At 39.4% G+C, this 25,968-nt stretch overlaps 1 protein-coding gene across 1 annotated transcript in view; it reads left to right on the top strand.

Annotated features, from left to right (window-relative positions):
* The first annotated feature begins 7,636 nt into the window (after nucleotides 1-7,636).
* The window catches only part of ehf (ets homologous factor), a 71,287-nt gene continuing 52,955 nt past the window's right edge, over nucleotides 7,637-25,968 (top strand). The window contains exon 1 of the mRNA XM_034685844.1: nucleotides 7,637-7,753. The gene's annotated coding sequence lies outside the window, so the exon portion shown is untranslated. The remainder of the gene's footprint in view (nucleotides 7,754-25,968) is intronic.

The following is a 25,968-nucleotide window of genomic DNA, read 5'->3' as shown; positions in this document are numbered from 1 at the left end:
GCTACATCTGTCCCTTACGAGATAGTCTTCTCAAAGACCGGGCAAATACTCACTGAGAGAAAAAATCGGATCAGCCCATCCAAACTGAGGCATCAGATTTTTCTCAATGCCAACCTGCACTGAGGACATAATTAATGTTCGCTCCAGTTAAATTCTGGTTCTGTTTGCTTGAGTTTGATTCTGGTTCTGTTTGCTTGAGTTTGGTTCTGGTTCTGTTTGCTTGAGTTTGGTTCTGGTTCTGTTTGCTTGAGTTTGATTCTGGTTCTGTTTGCTTGAGTTTGGTTCTGGTTCTGTTTGCTTGAGTTTGGTTCTGGTTCTGTTTGCTTGAGTTTGATTCTGGTTCTGTTTGCTTGAGTTTGGTTCTGGTTCTGTTTGCTTGAGTTTGGTTCTGGTTCTGTTTGCTTGAGTTTGGTTCTGGTTCTGTTTGCTTGAGTTTGGTTCTATTTCTGTTTGCTTGAGTTGGTTCTGGTTCTGTTTGCTTGAGTTTGGGTCTGGTTCTGTGGATATGTTTGCAGTTTTTTGTTAATTTGTACACTAAAAAGTTTGATAAAAATACTAAACAAAAGTAAGAATGGTTTTGTAACAGAATAAATGCACAAAATTATAAGGCTTCTCATAAAAACACTGTACGTAAAATGATTTTCAACACACAAACCATAATTTTTTGCAAAGTTAAGGTAAAACATACGGCTACAAAATATCCTAAATTAAGAGCCATTCGGGAGTCGAAAGAGTTGGCTCTTCTTTGGGAGCCGAGTCAAAAGAGCCTTCTCTCTGAAAAGAGCTGAACTTCCCATCACTACAGCAGGGGAGGGGAAAAACATACATATTCTTTGGAAGGGTGTCCTACCAACATTATACTCTGCATCTACACATGATACACTCTCTGTCAGAGCTTTGACCCATGAACATTATTGCTGTCCCTAAGAAAAGAACATAACATGAGGGTTAAGATTGATTAATTATTGTCTGTTGGTTATGTCTCTTCATTTCTTTTCTTCCCCCCATGATTACGCCAATACTAAAAAGAGAGCCAATGCAGAAGTGCAAGTTCCTCCAGTGTCCACTTGGGGCTGACTCCAAAAGTCATGGAATGTCCATTAGGCCCCATGTTTAAACACATATTTATACAGCAGTAATACAGATGTATATAGTCTGGTAAAAAAACATTGATTTGGTCTTTCACTTTAAATTATCAGTTTTGATTTATATCACATAAAGGCTGAGAGTTATGCATAATAAGGTGTGATCAGGGATGCAACTGATTGGACTTGCAAATCCACATGTTGTAGCCAGCAATCGAGATTAATTCAGCCTGCCTCAGCTCCACCTCTTTGCCTGTTGCTAAATTAGCCTAAAGTTTGGGTTGCCATCCACTAGACAATTTTAGGCCTGATTTGCCACCCACAGTGATCAGGGGGGCATGACCTGATTCAGGGCTTGTCAGAACGGATTATTTGTCCAAATTGTTCTCAAGTGTGTGGGTTCAACACGATTATTGTACTGCTTCCAACACATTTTTTGGGAGTCACAAACGTGTGTGATAGTTACGATTCCAGGTTGGACTACCTCAGACACTCAATATCTCCATAACCGATAAGAGGAGCAGACTGGGAAGTGTTAACAACAGAATGCTACATATTTTTTCCAGCTTACAAACATAGCAGCAAAAATAAACACAAATGTGCCCCGAGCCAAGTGGAATATCAAAGTGGAAAGAAGACCAGCTTCTGGAATTATTTACCCATATTCTTTACTTGTTTTTTGCAGTTGGAGTCTGTATTTGCAAATATTGCGACTGTCATCTTTTGGTTCCACAAAGCCTCCACAGACACCAATGTGTGACGCCACTGAGACTATACCTATGTGGTCTTTGCATTAACAATTATCAAAAATGTCATGCCGCAACCAGTATCGGTAGTGATCAATGGAAAACCCAAGAGGTATATCAGCTGGAACTATGGATAGAACACAAGCAAGAGACACCAGTTTTCATAAGGCTGTATAAAGCAGAGGCAGGCTGGAGAAGGAGAGAGTTTACAGTACTTTAAGTCTATCATAGTGATGCATCATGGCCTCACAAGCTGAATGTAAAACAAGCATAGCTGGCCTCAATATCCAGTGCTGGCAATTGAACCTAGTTACATCAGGTCAGTTGAGGACAGCTTGTACTGCATGGCTCCTGTGGGAGGGGGGGGGGGGTTGTCTTGCCTTTGTTCACTGATCTCCAAAGCTTAGGGCCAGACTCACCACAGGAGCTTCCCTTCTATAGGTTTCAAGCTCCGGGAAGTGTGACTAAGCAGCCAATCGTTTCTCTACAGGGAGAAAATAGGTGGAGACAATGCCCTTAGGATCAGTCCTCACGGGAAAGAAGGGAAAGAGGGAAGAGGAGAAGACTTAAACCTGTTAGCGCAACAGTATTTTGTCAGTTAACCTGCTGCTTATCTGGGCCTCTGGGGTTGAAGAGTTAACATAGTGAGAAATTTGTCTTCAAAGAGAACATGGGATCAAGATCATGCAAGCTCTGCCATACAGCACAACCTAACAGGAAATTGTGTGCATTACAATACTTCACAGTGTATCTTTTGCAATGCATTATAACTGTTTAGCTTCGTCACCAGTTCAACAGACCCTCCAATTTCCCCTCGCTTTGCCCTAGCTTGATGTCACCCTGACTAAAAAAGGTCCATGAAATGATCCTGTAAGACAAAGATTTTATGATGCTATTTGGATTTTAAACCATGATTGTGTACTGAAAGAGGACCAAGAAGTTAAAACAGAATCATCTCCAATTACCCAGGGTATTGACTGCTGTTGACAACTGCCTCGTTATCTCTGGTTGTGGTGAAATACATCATTAGGGAAACTGAAAGAAATAGGTAGTCAACTCGTAATTATGTTCTTTGAGAAATGCTTGTAACTGCAGGAAATGCCAAGCAGCATTCAGACAGAACAGTTTTGAAATTTGAGTATGGTGCTGTCCTTGTTACTGAAGAAATACTAAAGCAGTATTAAACTGTGAAGGTAATGGAATATTGGCTGAATAAGTACAGATCAGTGACATTAAGTGAGCAGTTTTGTCCAAAAAAGCTAGACCACTTAGACACTAAAGCTGTAAAGAAATCAGACTATTTATGCAACTTTACAAATGCTGTGAACAACAGACTAACTTAAATGAGCAGTGTATCACATTAACTCACATTTACCGCCCACCCCATATAAATTGTACAGCTATAGATGATTATTTTCTTGGGTTGATTGGTTGTATGATGACAGCTTATGGTTAGTAGACGTAACACCAAACATGTAATGCTTTTTGATGCCACGTATCCCCCTTTTTCATTAAAATCAAACATCAGATCACAACCAAAGATTAATATGGAAACATATTATGAACAACCTCAAGCAACTTGTGGCTACATCTTTGACCCTCACAGCAGAAGCAAAGGCCTAATTGATCTGAGGTAACTGCAAAATGAAGAAAAAATGCCTATTGGGTAATTTTGTTAATATTTTACCATAAACATTTTTTCCTGTTGCAGGTGTTTGGAAAGATGTTCTCAAGTCGTGATATATGAACTGAGTGATGCAGTGTTAATGACCTGGTATAGAAACTGATGAAATACTGGGATCTGAACTTTTAGGACAAAGCCTGAGCCTTGTGAGAGTTTGATATACGAGCTTGATTTATGCTCCCAAAGAGGTGCTAAAGCAATCAATGTACAGTAGTGTATCATCAGTTGTATCCAGGTTGTTAAAGGGCTACCAATGGTCCTTAAGTGATCCTTAAGCATGACTGGCTTTCTGCCTGGTCTTGGGTTGAGCTTAATTTTGATCCAAATAAAGCCATTGCTCCTAGAAAGTTGTAGCATACTTCAAACGTTCCGATTTTTTTCTGATTTGCAATGTAAATCTTTCAAACACATCATACACATCCCTCGACTGTTTAAAACATCTGGACATCCCCCTGCACTACAGTCTGGTATGCAGTTGGACACTGACCGCAGATATCTATTGCCTCTGGGGAGTCTATGGTAAATCATGACAAACAAAGTCAACCAGTTTTTGGATTCACCATCGATCTGATAATCTGGTAGGTCAATAATTGTTTTTGTAATTTTTACTAAATGAATTTAATCTACATGACATGTCTAAGAACGAGCAGCTCAGATGTAGCTTGCACTATTAAGGTTTCTATCAACTCTACACCTTTTTTGCCAAGTTCCCAAGTTTTAGGCCTCCTTACCCACACAAAATACACAACTACTTCTCTAATAATTCCAAGGCTTATCCCACTCAAATACTGTTTGCTCTTCCAGTACAATATATTTAAAGCCTTACTCCTACAGAAAACTCTTTTCCTCTACATGCTTTTGGTGTTCAGGTCTGCCCCATCCAAGTGTCTTTCCAACCACTGCAAGTCTTATTTAACAAAATACCTACTTCATAGTTATACTTCCAATGTTTATTTCAGCATAATGTTGCTTCCTCTGTTCTGTTTTAAGTATTCTCCAACAAATGTCTGCTTTCTTTTTAATGACCTGTAGTATTGAAAAAAAGTCCTTTTAAATAATTTAGGGTTGAAGGTGATATCCATGCAAATACTACTCTTTCCATCTACTTAGAATTCAACACACACTTTGCATCTTAATAAAAATGAATGCTATCAATGCTGCTATGCTCTTTGATGCTTAAACTTAATGCAGTTGTTTTTATTCTTCATTTTACTGTAATGTTAACTGATCAGCAGTCGACTGTATTCCCCTTGCTCTCCTTACAGCTCTGCGGTTAATGTCATCCTGCCCCCTCATCTCTGAATCTTAAGAGACAAACAATAGTGCCTTACTCACTTCATTTCCCTCTGCCTCACTTAACCTTGGACTCTGAAGCAGCTTCACTTAAAGGAAAATTGTAGAGTCAGCTCATCCTCTGAAGTTCCCTTCGCATCAAATCCATTTCATTAGGAAGTCTGAGCTGGACTGTCGCCATAGTAAGGAAAATAATAAAGCCTTTAGTCGGCCTTTGAAAATAAAAAGTTAGAACTACTTTCAATAGCAGTTCAATGACTAAGCTAATAAAGATAGAAATATACAGATGAGGGTGAATACTTGAATTGTAGAGTCCTGTTTGACTCCCTGCTCATCAAAATGTCCCAACTTGTTTGAAATGTTGTTGCCTGCATAAAGTTTCCCAACAATGCTCAGTCTTTGTGGAAAAAGATGATGCAAATGTTTCCCCCCCTGTCTCTCACACAGAGAGAACCTGGGCCATTGTGCTGCGAACCAATTACTCTCTCACAACCCAATTATGAATATTCACTGAAAACATTAATTATTGATTGCTGTGTGTTAACTCAGAGCTTGAATGAAATTAAAACAAATATTAATCACACGCCAGCACCTCAACAAACTTTATTAGACCCAGAATGAATGCAAACAGATAGCCTACCGTTTTGGAGGACCCTCACCCCATTTATCCATGTCAATTTACATTTTAAATGCTGGGGCACAAATTGCTTAATTTCATCCGATCAGCTTTGTATACGCACGCCCCCTTCTGTGTGAGGAGAGGGGGGGACAGACCCGCCACTCAATGTGTAATTGTTGACCTTCCACACTTGGATGAAAATAGATGGCTCTCCTTCTTACAGCATTTAAATCTCATCTCAGCTTCTCACTCTGGCTAGTGTTAATGGACCTCTTCATAGGCCATCTGTGAATCACAAGAGAGGGGGAAATCTAAATGTGAGGAAAAGCTATGGAGTGTGAAACAGCAGTGTTTTATGGAAAGTAAATGCAGAAGGCACAAAAAGTGCCAGAGCTCAAGATGATTTCATCGTACATGCAACTTTTTTAAAGTCAGTTCGAATAGAAATCATTTCAGACTTACATCCTTTGGTCTAGAAATTGTTTCAGTGAGTAGTACAAGTGCAGTCCAAATTTTCAATATACACAAACAAGGTTTTATGAAACATTCTTCACCCTTCTCTCAGAAGGGCATCGCTAAGCTAATCTCATTGAGAGAAGCTATCATATCAGATAATGAACACTGATGAGTCATGTTTAGAGGCAGATAGATATGTCTCCTCTGTATGACTCCATCTTTGGCCCATGTGAGCCAGCAGAAAGTTGTGTGAGGGAAATGTTGAATGTAGAAAGTAGGGATGTTCGGAATTAACAAACAATTGTTTAAATGGAAATTTAAACTCAACTAGTCTAAAAGGTAAAAAATTATCAGGAAGCTGTCAAAATTGAGCAAAATTGATTTAGCATGGATGAATACGGAAGCCTGTAGGTAAATTATGTCAAATTGGTTTGCCAATTAAGGCTAAAGTTAGAAGAGCTAGCACCACCAGTCATCAGTACTCTTTGCAGGTTAACGTACACATGCTTGTGCTGGTTACGCTTTGCCCCAGTGGTTATTTGCCAGATTAACCAGTCACATCCTGCTTACAACTTTATCTCCATTTTCTAAATGAAAATATAGCCAAAGTGCACCACGCTACAAGATCCTATGATATTTGATGCTTCTAATCCAATCTGCCATTAGGTGTCACCAGTGTACAATATAATAAGAGATGGTACAATGAAATAAAATAATACAAGATGGTAAAATATTAGGGATGGGACATGATTTTCGAATACTTGTTCACTTTTTAAAAAACTAAGAGTTACTGCAAAATTTTTCTCATTTTGAAAGCAAAATTTTTAATCGTTTTTAATGGTATCTGGTTGTAATACAGTATTCCTGCCAGACGGTGGCTACAGAGCGTTTTAAAGCTGTTGCTAACCACATTAAGTAACAGGAGAAGAAGAATGCTAACTGCATTAAATAGCAAAAGAAGAAGAAAACATTAGCAACAGTCGCAATTTTCTCCGTTTCTGAATCTCACACTACTACCCACGTAGACTGAGCATGGCTGTAAAATGTAAACACAAGCCACGCCGCATCATAGCAACACTGACATAAAGGTTGAGACAGATGCTGCCAGTGCTTGCTACTAGCAGCATCTTGGTTAACAGGACTGCCACAGAAACAGGCCGTTAACGGGACAGGATTATTCGAATAATCGCTGAATAGATGCCAATGACTATCAAACAGTATTTTGGCTTGAAATACCCATCCCTGATACAATATGATACTGTGCAGTAGGGGTGCAATATGATACTGTGCAGTAGGGGTGCAACGGATCAAAAAACTCACGGTTCGGATCGTATCACAGTTTTGAGTCACAGATCGGATCATTTTTCTGATCAGCAAAAAAAAAAAAGAAAGAAGACAAGACAAATATAACTTTGTCCTCCATTTATTTTGTAAAACACTTGTAAACTTTTGCCCATTAAATAAAAACAACATTCAACTCAAAATTTACTGCATGTGCAAAGCACCCTATCTGTGAGCCCAGTCCTGCCTCATTCACTGCATTTCATGGCATGGCAAGTGAAGGAGCAGAGGAACTTCAAAAGTTTCACTCCATTCTTCTTTCATTCGCTGATTTTCACCGTCCACTTTTCTTTGAGCTGCAAACTTGGCAAAGTGCCAATATGCGAACTGCTCCAAAAACGAAAGTGAAAGTTAAAAATTGCACTCACAGCAGTGGACTGAGTGTGGATTGAACATGCGGTCATCACGTGAACATGCGCAACTTTTTTTTTTTCATCAACCAATCCGCAGACTGCGTCCGTGCCAAACCGTGGAGAGGCATACGTACGGATCACGGATCAACGATGATCCGTTGCACCACTACTGTGCGGTAAGATAACCTATTTGTCATGAACTCCAGTGCTTTGACAGTAAACAGGAATAAACTGTGTACATGTACCAAAAGCTTAGCTTTCATGTTCGTGCTCTGACCATCTTCACCAAGCAGCGCTCTGTGCTCACCACAATCTACCGTTTGCATTACATTCACATTTCATACAAACCTCATCCAACCTGGCTTCAAAAGTCTGGCCCTCCACAACCCTGACCCTGATCCAGAACTTTCAAACTTTGTTTTTCCAACTCAAGGATCGGTCTGGGGAATTTAATATTGTTTTCATCTTTAAGACTTTTGAGAACATAAAATCGTAAATTAATGCCCAGACCCTTTGACTTCTCCAGCACCTGAAGACAACATTGCAGTCACAGTTGTTTGTGCGACACCCGGAGGGCAACTGTTTGTTTGGACTGTTAATCATCATTGAGCTGCAAATGGCTGCTCTGTTGTGTGAGCAGAATCTCGGAGAGTAATCTGGCCATGCAGGACATAATCAGACACAAGGTTAATGAGAGTTTGATGGAAGCATATGCCTCGCACACGGCAGTGGTATTGCACCATAATAACGGGGACAATGAGTTAATGGTGCAGGTCCAAAGGCAAACATAAACAAAACACAATCAAGAAAAATGTTGGGACAATATCAATTTAGTTAATCTCACTCAGTTGTCAACATCAGCCTAAAATGGCCGACCAGCTGTTTTATTCAAGTCATGCTGCATCAAAGAGAAACACTTTAGGCCAGGCACATGCTGTTGTCTTGTCTCACAATAAGCCTTGATTACTATTTCCTGTCACATGGTTTGATACATGTTTGGTAGAGTGGGTGGCATCACCTATCTCAACACTATGACAAATGAAGGCAAGTCAAGCTTGACAGGGAAGGGTCCTTCAGGTGAACGTGACGTGACACACTTCACTTCACTGCCTCCCACTTCCTATCATTCGGTGGGCTGTAGCCTTCCTAAAGCCCAGCTGTGAGGACGCATGCTCATCCAAGCAGAAATTTAACAACATAATGACCAAACTCTCCAGATGGATGCTGTGCAACACACAGAGGCATGCAAATAAATGTTGACTTTCATTTATCAGAGCAGCAGAGCTGATTTTTAAAACCAAAGTATATTGTGCATCTAACAACATGCGTATTAATTTGATACGAGGCCATGCTAATTAGTGTGTATCACCAACTATATGACAGCACCTGTGTCCTCAAGTGGGCTTTACAGCAAGAGACTCATCAAACCAGGCAGCCATGACACTGAGAGACAGATCTGAAGCAGGAATTAAATAAGACGGCTTCATCTTGCAGCCTGCCTCACTGTGCATAACAGTGACGCTCGAGACACAGTGCTACTTTAGCTCACATCAGTGCCATGTTGAGGAAAGTAGGTGACACACTTCTGAATGCAGCACAGGGAAATAATCAACTTTGTGTAACTCAAAGCATCCACATCTGTGTACTTGCTTAGGATAAATATAGACGTGTAGAAGCAGGTGTGCTTTAGAAAAGGCATTCAAATATAAATGGATTGTTTTCTGTATTTCAACATTCTTATTTCAGTGTTATACTGACCAAAAATGAAGGTGATAATGCAACTGTGATGGCATACTTAACACCAAGAAGGAGCCATAGTTTTTTTTTTCTTTACCTTGGTGGCAGAAATCCTATTACTGAACTATTCTTGATCAGCTGATCAGACTTACAGAAAGCAGAATGATCACAAAATATATGAATTTCTAAATCTAATTTTTTAGGCAAAATCAACATTTTCAAATGATCTTTAACTTTTAGGTTTTTTTTTTCAATTTGATTTGTCAACAAATGTTTCACTTATATCACAATGTGACACCTTCAACTCAAAAAGATCTATTTTCCAGTATTCAATCTTAAAACAAAATAAGTAAGGCTACTATCTTATATTTTCTTTTAAGTTACAGAATGGCCAAAAAATACACACTTATGAAGACCTGTAATATCTCTACACTAAGCCAGCAAAATAACATATTTTAGAATAAAAACTCAGTTGCAGGCCTGTAATTACTGCTTGTGTGCCTTGAGACCAAAAACATAGTGGTTGCTTCAATCAGCAAAATAAAATAATAGATCAGGACATAACCATTTTAGAGATGTGTGGCCTCAGTAGGGTTCCTTAGGGCAGCATGGAGTTGTCAGGTCCTGTGATTATCCAACAGTGGCAGATTCCTGGGTAGCTCAGAGCGCTATATGGTTCTAGTCTTGTTTCCAGGTCCAAAACAGTCCACAAGAAGTTACTGGATCCAGCTGGGTTAGCTAGCAGCAGCTGCAGTAAGTTAATGTTTCTTACTCACTTTGCTGGTTTAAGGATCAGCCATTTAAATGTCCAAAACGTCTTCTCACAGTTTTGTTAGGCTACTCACAAATACGTCCTCTGACAGATTGCTTTACAAACAATCAAAAGACAAAAATGTATACACGAAACTCCGTGCAGGAGACCAGAAACCCCACTCTGACAGAACTTCTGCGTGCCTGGTTAACTTTCTTTTTCCCCCCTCTCTCTCTCTTGGGCATGCGTCTCTCCAGGTGCACATCAAGTGAGCCAATTAACTGATTAAGCAACGTGTGACCAGGTCTGGTGAAACTCTCCAGCTAGATAGGGGATTTTAACAGTTTAAAAAACAAAATAATAAAATAAAATACATGAATGCATTCTCAAACATTCTTAGAACTTACATGAATTTAAAATTTAACCCTCCCATTACCCTCAAATTTACTAACATCTTTTATCCTTGGGGTCAATTTGACCCCAGCAATTTTAAACCTCCAGAAACTGATTTTAACCCAGGTTTATGCGTCAGGTACTTTGTTTCTTTGTTGACTATCTAAATAGCCCTTTAATTAAAATATATTTCAAGCATTATCACAATTTAAAGCATTTAGAAGGACTTTATTTGTAAAACAGAACATCACACTGCTACGAGTATGTATACACAGGACACATCATTGAATGTCTTTAGAAACATGGTGGCTGGAAATGTTATATCTCATCTAAAGGTTGGCAGTTCAATCCCAGCTCCTGCAGTCACATGTGGAAGTGTCCTTGGTTATAGTTTTTTTTATAGAAAATTGGAACATATTAACATTTTAATTTTACATTTTCCCAGTTGTCCCCGTTAAATTAGGAAAAGTCATTAAATATGAAGCCAAATTTCAATTTAGAGACGTTAAAGGGATATTTCAGTTTTTTTGAAGTGGGGTCGTATGACTTGCAGTACATTATTGCTCCTGCTAGCCGCAATGCGTGCCGGTTAGCTCTTTCCCTTTAATGAGAAAATTCCCAGAGGACTGGCAGGCAAGCTAGGCTATTTTCTTTGCTGACGGGGCCTCCTATTTCGCGTAATTTTGCTAAAGTTGAGAAAATATGTTCCAGGCACTCATCACGGTGCAATGAAAGCACCATTAGAAAAAATTGGAGCTATTCAGTTTGCCGTCAGAAACCCCCTTTCTCTTGGGACTTTTTTTAGACGCAGCTCGCAGACCAGTGTTCCTCCGCTGCACGAGCACAGATACACGCCGATCAGCTGTTTGGATCAACAAGCACATAGCAGGATCAACTAGCGGTATCATGCTATTTTTCTGAGACTACCAACCCTAGCTTTAAACTCAATGTATTTATTTATTACATTTTTAATAGAACAAATATTAATTAAAATTTTCCTCTGGGCTAAAATGTAATAAAAAGCAATGATAGCCAAATACTTACTTTGAGGACGCACTTCCATTCGGCTTTTCTGTTTTGTTTTTTTATCTAAGTGCTGAATATTAACAAAAGTAGGTAAGAAACAGTGGTGTTCAGTACAGTGGGGAACCATGGTTGGTGAGTGATGCAGACTGCAGCTATGTGAACCACAAGTAGCCTATATTCTGATTCCCAGAGTACTGTTCCCAAGTTCCACTCATGACAGTAAGTACTTTTCTTGATTCCTGGGCATAAGCTTGTAGTTTACACACCTGCAACACTAGGTAACTTGAGTTCTCTCCTGATTAGAAGTTTTAATCAGCTTCTGTCAGCCAATCATCCTGCTGCAACCAAAATTTAAATCTGTTCTCCTGTTCTCCATCTGTTTAAGCGTGGAACAATGCACGCCGCCTCCACGCCTTATCACTACCCGTGTTTAGTTCTTCAGATGTCTACCCTTCATCAGGCCTAGCATCCTTCCTTCCCCACCACCACTACCACCAACAGTGTAGCTGCGATCAGCCTCATCCCCCCATTGAAAATATAAGAATGTCGGGATGTAATTTACTCACACATTATTTTCTAAACATTGTAAAATAAATTATTGTTCACCTGTAATATAGTGTATAGAATTAACTGATTTTTACTTACTTACTGGCTCTCAGACTAAACAATGGTCAGACCAGATGCTAAACATGAAGATAGGCTTATTTCATTGGTCTTCTTTGGCCTATAATTTATTTGACTTCACATAATGTATATCAGTATTGGATCTATTGTTTGCCCTTTTCCTTACAGGATGAATTGTGTGTTTTTTAGTCTCATAGCTGATTTATCTGTGGCTGTTTTAGCTAATTTCTGTATTTTTTTCTTTTGCATTAGAAATTCTGAGCTCCTACCAAAAAACCTTATTGTTGTGAGGGCAAAGCTTTTTTGAAAGTCTGGCAGCCCAACATTTGGTATACGCTGAAATAACTACAAGTATTTAAAGAATTGTTATGAAACTGCAATGACTGGATGAGTGGAAGAATTGGCTGCTGATCTTTTAATAAGTGAGTGACCTGCTTTGGCTTCTCAGCCACATCTGACCCACACCAGCTTGATGAGTGTAACAGTCTGTTTCCCTGTCAAAGCAAAATAGCTGATAAAGGATCACCTAAAATCTAGACACTTTTGACATTATTCTCCTGTGAACTGTGTGTTTCGTGTGCATTTTTCAATAAATGCATGTGACAATCACACAAGAAGTTTGTACTGATACCCAAAGTGTAACAATATATTTTCTGTAAATCTCTATTTATATCCCGCACTTCCTTTGTTGTTCATCCAAAATAATTTATTTTGTTCTTGTATTGTATTTTCTGAAAAAGAAGAAGAAAACTACCCCACAGGAACTATTTCATGGATCACCTTTAGAGCAATGTCAATAGTAATTACTGAGAGGGCTTATCTTTAGCCACTGCATCATTGTCCTTCAGAGGGATCAGTGTTAGCTGCTTCGCTGCCAATTAATAGAGGCAAACACCAACATCAATTATTCAAATGGTACATCAGGAGCAACAGTCCGCCTGCACCAAGTTATCCTCGATTTAATTGAACTGAGAAATTGTGGTGCATTCACACAGAGTGAATCAACATACATACATTTTTGATCACACAAGAAATAACTTCTGCTGTGTGTTTATGATTTGTATTAATTCATGAATACAAATGTGAATATCCCAGAGGTGAATATATTGTAAGATTATTTGTTAACTGGTGCACAAAAGTGTATTTTTGTGCTCTTGTGAGGCATGTCAGTCAATTGTTGTGATTGCAAATTTAAGGAGTACCCACAGTTTAATCCTCTCCTCATCCAGTACATGGGCTCCTGCTCATCACTGATTGCAAACTATCCTGTGCTGCTCTCTGAATTAGTTTGATACAAACAAAGTTGTTGTAATATTTAGCTTATGAGTACCATCTCCCTGATCTTGTTGCTTGCTTTTGCAATGGCACAAAAGAGTTGTGCGCTATAAATCATTTGAGCTGTAGTTGGAAAACAGAAGTGAGTGTGACAAATTTATGTTGTGATTAAGGGAGGTCAGCCTAACTAACAGTCAAGTGAGGTTATCAATTTATCAGCAACTGTTTCAACTATGAAATAGCGATTGGCCGATGCCTCTTTGCTGCCAGTGTAGTGCTGAGTTTACACCTGGGATCATAAATTTGATGTGCTTGCATACAAAGAGAGCCTGTATATCTTTAAAAAGATATTAAATCATCACAACTATAAAGACTGAATTAGTCATTCTACCTGGAGAAGTAATATTACAATGAGTAAGGGCTGGAAAAATATAATCTTTTCATTCCTGGGTAGCTGTGCAACATTAAAGTGTGCTTGTCAGCACCTTTCAAGATAGTAGCCCTGTTTAAATGTATAATTACAGAAACACTATTTGACTGCCATCAACTCCTGTGGGTCCAGCATTAATCCCAGGGATCAATGTTTTCAACCCGAGATATGCAGAGCACAGCAATCCATCTGTCAGCCCGGCCACCTTATCAGTCTACAGGGAGAGCCCCCATCGATAATTACCTCTCCCCACTAACAGAATACAGACATTTTCAGGGAGAATTTCACACTGGCTTGTACCTATTTGACAGTTGTAAGTAACTTGTCTGACAAAGAAAAAGCTGTTGTCATGAAATTCTTTATCTTTCAACTCAACTAAAACCAGGAACATTGTTATGAACATTACAGTATGCTTCCCACTCATTGTATAGAAGCCATTACGTTTATCTGTGACATCTATGCCCACCATCTGGTAGTGTTTGGTTTTGCTGATCAGTTTTTAAGATTAACATTCTAAAAATAAATCACATTTTAATATTAAGGCATGTAAAATTGTCATGTGTATCAGCCATCATTAGTTTCCTTATTGAAAAGTGGATTTTTCTGAGTCAAAGGGTTCTGGGGACTTGTTAGAGGAAGGAAGGAGACAATGATGGTTAACTAATAGGAAAGGGTGAACCAAAGCGTGAAGAGGCTCCATTTGGCACTGATTGCCCCCTGACAAACTAACTCCCTTCATATCCATTGCCATTGTGAAACTGATGAGCTATGTCTGTAATCGGCTCCAGTGATTGGAGAAAAACTGTGTAGAGGGAAAAACGTGGCCTTGATTTGGATTGGCAGCGACAGCTGGAAGGAACTCATTCTTTCCACTGTTACAGTACGAGGCAAGGTGGTCTACTTGTGTTTCTCTTGGCAGCAGCATTAGCACAATGTGTGTTAGGTTTACAGGGGTGCAACTGAGCCTTACACAAACAGTAATGATCAAGCTGGAAGGACACTGAAACACATGTCTGCTGGAACCGAAAGCTGAAAGACAATGCCAGAATGGGACTAAAATGTTCTTGTTCAGATGTCTCTGAGGGGAGAGATTACCATTGTTAAATCCAAAATCATTGTTCTTGTAGCAAGTGTAAATACATGAGGACATGAAGACAGCTGGGGGAGGAGAAGATTAGTTTTTCTCACAAGGAATGGGAACAGAATTTGAAAATCAGGAACCAGTTAATAGAACATAGAACATTCAAAATGTAATATCATCTTGCCAAAATGGGACAGCAGAAGACATTTTGGAACAATACACACTCCTTTTTTGGTTGTTTGTTTACTAGAAAAAAAGGCTCATAATTGTAACCATAAATCATAATTTTTGACACAGAAAATTGGTGGTGGTTGTGGTTGTGTCTGATTGGGTCACCTTCCTGTCAATGCACTCAAAGACAAGTTAACACCCTTCATGGACTCCAAAATCAAGAGTGTGGAGACTGCTGTCCCCAATAATGTCACCCCGGCTTTCGTTGAACTATTGAGGAGACAGTCCGGAGTTGGTCACTGTCCTGACAATGTCCATGGTGTCACTCTATCAAATGACCAATGCTACAACCTAAGCAGGGATAGGGTGAAAAAGATGGTTCATTGTCACTCCAGGGCCACCCAATTTTCTCCCTGAGACCTCAAACCTCCAATCCACTGCAGAGTCAATCTCTGTAGGGAATACAACTGTTTATCACAGTTGTTGTCCTGGCTTACTTCACAGCCAGGGCCATGTTTTCTATGGTACTGACTGAACATCTGGCCTGAGTTTTTTGTTATAAATAATCATTTTGCGATAACACGAACAAGAGTTGACTGTCTCTACAGCAAAATGATGACGTATTTTGGCTGTGAAGCTGGACTTTGTCTGTTGGAGCCTAAACAGTTGGCAGATTTGCAGTTTTTGTTGACTGTATAACAAGACAAAGCAGTGTTATTTTCAGTTCCTTCAGGATTTCATGGGTATTTTCTGAGATTGCTGCAACCGTAAATGTCTGATTGTGCTGCAGCTCATTGGAAACCTTTCAAGCTGTGTGTTTGGCTTTTGTAACACATTTCACAAAAGCTATAAGCAACTCAAAGAAATGCTCAAATGAAGGTATTTATTAGCTTTTAATCTTCAAACATGACTTTTAGTAAATTTCCATGTTAAATGCCCAATAAAATGTAAACCACTCGAATAAAACTCATGCAAGTTGCAGTGAAATACTTCTTTTGTGCCGTGTATGCCCATTTCAATGCTTTCTGAAATTGGATAGAATGATATGAATACCAGATAATTACATTTTGACAGTGGTGTTCAACGAATGAATAGTGTGACTGGTCAAATATGCTGAAAAGTTGCAGAAATTGGCCAAAATGTCAAGGTTGAATTTGTGTGAATCAGCTGAATTGCAACTTTGCATTTTTCTGGTGGTGCTAACTCCTGTTAGCACAAACTGTATATGATCTCTAGACATGGAAACATGGTACAATACATGGGGCAAAACCTTTCGTAGACTGCATCAATACGAAGTATTTGTTTTCAACATGATCCCTTCACACATACAATACACCCAAATTAAAATATGTGATATAGCAATCAGTAAGGAAGCAGCATCAGTGGGAATTATTACTGTGTGCATGCTCTGTCTACCCTGCCAACAATCCCAACATGGCCTCATTTATTAAAAAAAAAGAATGAAAGAAAAAATACATTTTACTCTCAGTTTAGCACATCCTCACTTTAACACCATGCCAAGTTTTCTTTCTTAGTAAAGTGTGTGAACTTTTTATGAACCTGATGTTTACCTTTAGATTTTCTTTGGCACAAATTCAAGTCGCACATAAAAATAGTGGATGGGAACACAGGCAGCTCTGATTGTAATGCACCTCCTGCCACGACAGATGCCTGCAGTGTGTAACAACCTTTGCTCTACTGACTTTACCCTCGATAGAAATGTGTTAAAAAAGAGTAATTCTGAAGAGCCTCTCACACATCACAGACATAATGGCGGCAATTGCTGTGGCCTTTGCACTTGCTGTCATTATTAAAAAAGCAGTCATTTTGATTGCCCTTAGTGTGACAAGGCTAATTCTTGAGAAGTTGTACTTTATCTATCCAGATGTTATCTTTACAAGTATAGGCCCCTCTGGATGAATACAGATATGAACCTTCAACGTTGAAAAATAAGTCATCCACATTTTACCAAATAAAAATACTTAAACAGATAAAAGTCATTCTGTTTGTTATCAGTGAATTGATTTCACATATTCGACAGTAAGTGATGATTCCACTTAAATTAATGACCATACATTTTAACCTAGACATGACAAAGTTTACCTTCATAACCCCATAAACTAATTGTCAATCAGGAGAGGCAAGTAAACAAAGTAAAGACAAATACTATGATGAAGGGGAGTTAAGTATTGTCGGCAAGTCTTTGTTGCTTGGACTCTATAGGGAAATATATTAACTGAAGAGTGCCCAGAGCAACAGCAGCAAGATACTGTATATACCTCCAATGACACTGAAATATTTGATGTAAAGTTAAGAAATATACAAACAACAAAACAAATGTATGACAATTAAAGTGCATTAACTGCAATGGCTTGTTGTTAGCTGTGGCATAAACAGCTTAGCCTGTCTGCTCACCATTACTACTTAAACTAGCAATAGCTTACAATTAGCGGTGACCATGGTCGTGTCCACAGGGGTAGCCAAGGGTGGCACTGGCCCCCCTTTAAACCTGATTGGCCACCCCAGGTGCCATCCCAAAATCCTGAACTATGATTAGCTGTTTCTTTTCTCAGGAGCTGGAATTTTGTTTAAATCATCTATTAGGGGACATGCTAACAAAATGGGAAATAGATGCTTAGCTTGTTGTGTTGCTGTAACAGTTTAGATAAGATAAGATTAGATTCAATTCATTGTCATTTGGCATGTCACAGGTACAAGCAATGAAATATAGATTGCATCTTACCAGAAGTGCTTTAGCAGTAAATTAGTTAAATAATACAGAATATACAGAGTTATGAATGATGAATAGGCTATGACTATGGTTATGGTATACATTAGACAATACAGTAGCGCGAAGTGATTATAGAAGATTTACATTGTTTTTTTTACATTATTTTTACAGTATGTACATTTCACAGTGTGTGCGGTATAAATGAATGAATGAATGTACAGGATGGAAAGTGCAGTTAATGGTGCAGTGGTGGTTCAGTCCTGAGTTGGTTGGTGAGTGTGTTTGTGTGTATGTGAGTGAAGGGGGGTTGGGCGTCGTGGGACAGAGTTCAACAGAGAGACAGACGCGGGGAAGAAGCTGTTTCTGAACCTGGTGGTTTTGGTCCTTAGGCTCCTGTAGCGCCTCCCAGGGGACAGAAGGTTAAACAGACCATGGGTGACAGGAGTCTTTGGTGATGTTCCCAGCTCTCCTAAGACAGCGCTTCCTGTGGGTGTCCCCAATGGCAGAAAGTGAGGCTCCAGTGATGCGTTGGGCGGTTTTCACCACCTTCTACAACGCCTTCCGGTCCGAGACAGAGCAGTTCCCGTACCAAACTGTAATGCAGTTGGTTAGGATGCTCTCAATGGTGCAGCCGTAGATGTTCACCAGGATCTTTGGAGAGAGGTGGTTTTTCCTCAGAGTCCTCAGGAAAGAGAGACGCTGGTGAGCCTTCTTGAGCAGATTTGAGCAGTTGGTCATCCAGGTGAGGTCCTGTGAGCTGTGGATCTCCAGGAATTTGAAGCTGGTCACACGCTCCACCACCGCACCATTGATATGGAGGGATGAGTGTGCGTCTGCATTCTTCCTGAAGTCCAAGATGAGTTCCTTAGTCTTCTTAGTGTTGAGCAGCAGGTTGTTGTCGTCGCACCACACAGCCAGGCGATCCACCTCCTCCCTATAGGCCAACTCATCATTGTTCTTAATGAGGCCAATCACCCTGGTGTCATCTGCAAACTTAACAATGGTGTCTGCAGTCATGGGTGAAGAGGGAGTAGAGGAATGGACTCATCACACAGTCTTGTGGTACTCCAGTGTTTAGTGTGAGGGTGGAGGAGCAGTGATTGTCTAATTGAACATGTTGGGGCCTGTTGGTCAGAAAGTCCAGTAACCAGTTGCAGATGTAAGAACTGATGCTCAGATCTGTGAGTTTGTTGATTAATTTAGAGTGGATGACAGTGTTAAATGCTGAACTAAAGTCTATGCACAGCATAAGCATGAACAGTTGTCTTCTATGTTGGGTAATTACATAGATGAGAGCAAAAACTAACCAAAAACGTTGAAATAAAATAACAAGTTCAACTATTTTTGGAGCGAAAAGGACCAAAAAGGAGAAAGGATAATTCTCTGGTTGGACACCTTTCACAGTAGACATTTGGTCCATTGACAGCACAATGGACAGATTCCAAAATAGTTGATGAATGTTTCATGCTGCTAATGTATCAGTGAAAGTAAAGGTTGTGCAAGTAATTTTAGGAGTGGCACAGGGACTGTTGGAACAGCCCAAATCTTTATTCAATTCTAGAGGTGATGTATACCTGTGTGTATATGAGTATGTGTGCTTCACTGCCTGTAACAGTGCACAGTGCTAGAGGGTCTCTGTCAGTGACCCAGTCCCCCCAGAGTGCAGTGGCCTAGCCTCGTCCTCCTGTCCTTTCTAACAATGGGAAGGGTAATGGCCTCCCCAAGGCCTCCTCATTCAGCCTGATTGCGCTGCCAGCATCAAGCCAGCCGTGCCATAAAACAATTAGCTCCATTTATCAACCCTACATCCACTATGTATGGAAGGTGTGAAGGTAAGAAAGAGAGGCGGGGGAGTAGAGGAGGACTGCTTGTGCGGAAGATTTGTGAAACACAAGGAGTGGAGGATGAAATTGATAATTATCAGCTGTAATTTCATTAGTTGATTTCAATCCAGCTGTGTTTTTGCTAAAGTACCGTCAAATGTTGATAAAAACATATTCTGAGTGCCACAGCAATAAGTTTTCACCTTTGGATGACTGAAATTTTACCTAAAATCTGAGTCAGGACTCACTGTAACTCATTCCTCAGACTAATGAAAGCATTTCAAAGACTTGAGCTCCACGGCTGAAGCTCCAGGAAATTAAAATTGTACAACCTGAGATGCAGATGACAAACTGAAACATCAGGGAAATGGAAAAATACTTTAATTGTATGCCCGAAAGCATCACAGCAGGATCCAACAGCAGGGTGAAATCCACTACCTCGGACACGTTCCATCATGTTTTCATACTGCTACTACCGCTGCTGCAATTTATTCATTATTTATGTAGCACCATGTGATACGTGGACATGGCAGCAATTCACTTCCCAATCCAGAATAGAAATCATTGAAATTCATCTCTGTGCTTTCATGATTTCCTTCAGCATGTGCTGCCATGTGAAAAAATAGCTGAAAAAACTCATAAACATCCAAAAATGTGTCATTAAACAGAGGTCAAATGGTGATCATACAAGCTCCACTCACCATGGCAATATGGACACATGCAAATAAAACTGAGCTAGACATGAAGTGTAAATAAAAAACATGTCACAAGAGATGAATAGAAGCCAGATTTTTCCCTCAAGAGAGACATATGATGCAGCTGTTAAAAGCTGAGGGAGAGTGGGAGAGTTTTTATTTTCCTCTTCCTCATTTCTCTTGTGTAATTGATTGTACCTGTGGTTTTTCTGAGCAATTGTCTAGTTTGGAACAACATCTGTCATGTGTAGTGCATCTCTATTAAAGACTGACTGTACAACAAGGAGGATGTCAAACTAAGAAAGATGCTGGTACTTACTAACACATAATTAAACAGCGACAGCCTCCACTATGAAGTCCCTGAGTTTATTTCCGTTGCAGTTGCTTTTCCAGTGCTTGAAACAACAGAGGTCCACCAGAGGTGAAGTAAAACATGCTTTATTAGAAGGCTGACTTTTCAACAGACATTTACAATATGTTAGTGTGTGGAGGTTGGTAATTATCCGCAAGCAGAAATAGTCACTCATTACAAGTCATGAGGGGCCACAAGGTCCTCTGAAGCACACCCAGCTGTCGTGCCCCGATAATCCTTAGCTCATCGTCGATGTCAGCAGGAAAGCAGTATATCTCTGGCCTTAAATCATGGCCTGTACTCCTCAAAGTCTTTAATTAAGTCCTGATCGGCCTGTCCTCCGTTCCCAGTATTAGTGTGTTTAATTTCCTGCTGTCATATCGCCTTCCCCTTTGGATATATTATTCATCAAGCCTCTCTCTCTCTCTCTCTCTCTCTCTCTCTCTCTCTCTCTCTCTCTTACTGCTTCTCAGTGTTTCCAGGGGCAGCGAGTCTGCTGCTACACCGTGACTGCTGATTTCGATCCATCGGCTCGTCTATTAAGGGCGGCTTAAAACCATAATTCCTCCAGATATTGCTCTCAAGTTCAAATGCCAACATTTAGATAAGAGTCAGGTTGAGCCGGCTCCCTCGGTGGCTGAGGGATCAAATTCTTAAATGCCTGCTCCCCATTGTTTGTGTTTTTATCATTAGTCATTTTAGTGTGTTCTCAGAACCAATAATGCAGACAGAAAAAAACATTGTTCTTCAAGAGAAACAGGACTAAAATAGAAAAATATGGAGTACTTAACAGGTGACTCTGCTAAAAGTAGACCAGACTATTCGTCGTTTGTGCCAGTGCCAATAATCAGTCACTTGTATGGTGCCCTATGAGGCAAAATTCCTCCTTTTTGTCTTACATTCGAGGTTAAAGTAGAACCAGATCAACCAATCTGCTGAAGTCACCACCTTACATAGATTTCATTTGGTGAATTTCAATGACTTCTCTTACATTTTACATTTTCTTCTCCGCGCCCTGCAGAAGTATCTCTGTCTGCTCAAAGAGCCAATCGAGTGTGGCAACCAGCCACCCACTACAGTGACAGCCACAGAATGAAAAACACTCTAGACCATGACACATAGAGTTAGGTGCCACACGTCAACAGGTTGTCTTATCGGTGCGCTGCGGACCGTGAGCACTTGAGTGAAATGGGCAGAGAGGCTCTCTGCTGTGAGATGAGCGAAGGAGACGGTGTTGCTTCTGATCTGGTTGGGTGGCTGAATACTGAGGGGTCGCAGCCAAAGCGGAAGCTCATGGGTCAACATTCCCCCCCACCTCCTCCTCCTCCTCAATTTTACGACTGAGGTGTCCTCGTCTTCATAGATGCTGGTGGCCAAAGCAGTGGTCCAAATACAGCATCATTTGAGTGGCATTTGGAGGCACAGAATGTGTCAGAATGTGGTGACTGGACTCTCTTTTTTCTTCCCCAGTTCTGGTCCCGAGTCTTTGTTTTTATCACTGAGGCTTTTGTTCAACCATCACAGCAACATGACTTGACAAAGAAATTCTATTGTAAGGTCTTACTGTGACAGGTTCATAGATGAGAAATGGGATAAAGAAAATGAGGAATACCCAGAACCAAAGAGTAAAAAACTTAGAGACAAAAGATGATTGAAAAAACAGCCTTCAATAAAGGGAAAGAAGTTCTGACTGAACATTGCTCAAATGGTAGTTTATACGAATGGATACAATTTGTTTTACAGCTGGTGGTCTTTGTCAATGTATTCCCCTTTAAAGCTAAACTCACAGGGAAAGGGACATTATCAACCAAAACATCTACTGAAAAATGTCCTTATTGCATATTGTCTAATGGATCAACATCCTCAACTTTGCCACCAAATATTGTAATCGGAAGTGAATTTAGAGGCAAATGGTAAAAAAGCAGTATAAATAATATATCCATGAAAAACGAAAACTCATCACATTGGGTCATGATCAATAGCCTGCAGCTGGAATACCCTGATCAAGTGAGCAGCAGAAGTTTGGAAAACTTTAACTAAATTTCCTATTTTGGCATCAGCCCAATTTTTAATAAAGCGCTCATTTCCTGCATCTGGACATGTCGATCTGACAGAAGTGGTTCTGTAGTTCCTTTTTTTTTTTTTTGTGATCGTGGAAACCTGCTGTCCGACCGGTATAATGAAGTCATAATAGCCAATAATCCCAGACACGTTGTGGGTATGAATTTTAGATAGAATTTAGTTGATGCATAATGAATAACATCAGTTAAAATGTCAGACCATACCTATTTCATTCAGTGGAAATTATTTTGAATTGCAAATGTTATTCATGCCCCAGCCTGCAAAAGATGCATAAATTATTTAACACTTGCACACACCTGCACACTTTAACCGACATATTTAATTTAATTTCGGTCTAAACTAATCAAAAACATGTTTTTTACTAAGATTTAAAAAGAAGGATCATGATGAATTATACATTTTTGTAGTCAAAAGCAGTTGTGAAGGATTGACAGCATAACTTAAGATTGTTTTGGTGACAAAAGTGGAAACCATCACGCCCATTGTCACTCTGCCTGCTTTAACTTTTCATGGCTGCATGAGTTCATGCTGTCAGCAGTGATTCTCATACTAAGTGGATGTCAGGTCATGGTGTGTTCCTCCATGTATATACCAGATCAAAGTAGCCGGCATGCTGTTGTGCAACACTGAGCCAAAGCACACAAGCAAATACAGACTGAGGGCTTTGGAATATATTTAAATCCTCTATAAGCCATAAACTTGAACTTTGAGAAGTAGCAGAAAACACACAACTCTATTTATGGGAGGAAACATGCTATACTTTGTTATGCAACTTAAGCAATAATGAAAGCACTGAATTTTGAGGGAGATTCAACCTGTATCAACATTTTTCAAAAAACAAGACAGCAATAAAGGCATCAATCATTTATGAAGTACACTATTCTCTTCCTGGCTGAGACTTAGATGAGAAGATCAATATATCTCTATTTCTTATAAGGCTTAAGCTGGCAAAAAATGAAACGTAAAAATGTCTATTTGCTGTTTTATTGGGATTATGTGTGTGATATACTAAACCCTGACTGATAGCAGTAACCTGGGCAGGCTGAGAGAGTGCACAGTATCTTTTTCAACACTTCAGTTTTGTATGGATTCACTAAAGAAGAAGTAATGTGTTAATCTATAAAATTTAGAGGTGCTGTAAATTATCTTTGTTCATTTTAAGACCAATCTTGGAGCCCATATGCTATCACCTTGCAAGCATTAAGCCTCTGAGGGTGAAGGACGTCGTCTATTATGGGGCTTTCTTGTCTTACCTACTCATATTCGGTATTATCTGGGTTTAGATTTCCATACGTGGTAACTATTCTGACTTTGGATGAATCCAGCAAATCAATAAAAAGCCACCAATACCACTGTGGTTGTTCCCTCAACATATGTGCTTTTGAAGAGGTAGAGGAAAAATAAAACAACTTCCTACTTTAACCGTATATTTTCTATGTCTACAGTATGTCTTATTTCTGTGTGACTTTACCTTTGACAAAACCGAAGATGACACTTGGAAGAACCTGTGGAGCTTCTGGATGCTCTAACTGCCCTGACAACTTTGTCAACTTTGCTCAACACACAAGCCTTAACGTTATAATCCTGTATAAGCACCTGTATGATAACAGTTCCCATAGATATACTGACTGTGCAAAGGACTAAGATATTCTTCAAAAGAGGATCAAATAGATTAAACTTATAAGTAATTTTGACCCTCTCTGTATTGTTGAAGGCATTTTATCAATCATCGCCATGCAATTAATAAAAAGATCATAAAAATGTACTAGCCAGTTAGTAAATTATCAAGTATGAGCTGTATGGTGTCATTACAGACCAGTTGCCTTAGCAAAATAATTGAAATATGCACTTAGGGAATTTCTATGAAATCAAATTTACCAATACATCTTGTCTGTGATAATTAAATGAAGCTGTTTATTGATTAACATAACTAGTGTGTAGAATAACGTTATTACACTTTATCACAGCAATTAGCTGTTGTTTTAACCAATCTGAAATAAGCTGCCACAATCAGACACTAAATTATCAGCTTATCCATCTTGCGTAATTGCCAGTCATTTACGAACAGGTACAAGCATACAAATGCTGATTTATTTACAATTGCTGATAGCCAGTGTGTACCAATATTACATTTTTGCACAAGCACCAAAGCTCTTTGGCCCCTCCTATGACTGCATACCTGCATGCAACTAAGGTCTCCTCATACGCAGTGGTGGACAGTAACAGAGTACATTTACTTAAGTAAATTTTTTGAGTATCTGTACTTTACTTGAGTATTGCTTTTTTGGCAAACTTATTACTTTTACTCCACTACATTCAGAAGACAATTATTGTACTTTCTACTCCACTACATTTCTATCAATGTTCTAGTTACTCACTTTTGCTTTGAAGTCAGTTCATGAATTTCCTTCTCTTTTCTGAAATCTGATCCCTAAGACAGCAAACAGTGTTTGTGTAGTTCTGTTTGTCTCAGTGGTTTAGCCGTACCTGTACATCGTGCGTCTCCACGGTTGAACATGGAGCAAACACAGAGAAAATTTCACTCAGATCTGGCAGTTCATTTAGAGGTGGTAATGTTGGCTATAATTCTCCACTTGAGCATCCATGGCCATATTTTCAGCCCGTGTTAGAGGTTTTTGAAATGAAGAATGATACATATTGTTTGAAATGTTCTCACTGTTTCCCACTCTGCTCAAACATACAAAAATTCACTGTCCAACCTGAGAAAGCGTGTTGAGCTACGTAACATTTGTTTCATTCCAGATGAACATTTCATACTAAGTTGTCTGTGCTTGGAGTAACTTAGTTTATGTTTTTATTCCATGGTATAGTTTTTAGAGATTTCAAGTTATGGTTTCTAAATAAACATGTCATGCTCATAAGCGAATGGTCCACACTACTCATAGAGGATAATGTATCAGTGAGCTGGTGGTTATGCCAAATACAGTCCTGACAGGGTGAGAGAAGACCCCACCGTTAGGGGTCTCGGCTTACTCTGATGGGATTCTATTTCATATAACCACCTGCTCACAGTACATAATAAGTTATTTCAACCCACAAGTAGGCTGATGAGAATACCGTTGCTATGAAAGCACTTTCAACTATGGAATATAAGGGATTATTTTTAAATCATTACAAACATCTTTAAATCAATACTTCCAATATCTTTAAAAATGATCATCCATGTTGTCTAGCTTACAAGTAATAAAGGCTGTTAACA

Source organism: Notolabrus celidotus, chromosome 6 (assembly GCF_009762535.1).
Source record: "Notolabrus celidotus isolate fNotCel1 chromosome 6, fNotCel1.pri, whole genome shotgun sequence".
Classification (NCBI taxonomy): domain Eukaryota; kingdom Metazoa; phylum Chordata; class Actinopteri; order Labriformes; family Labridae; genus Notolabrus; species Notolabrus celidotus.
This window is presented reverse-complemented; position numbering and strand designations above follow the sequence as displayed.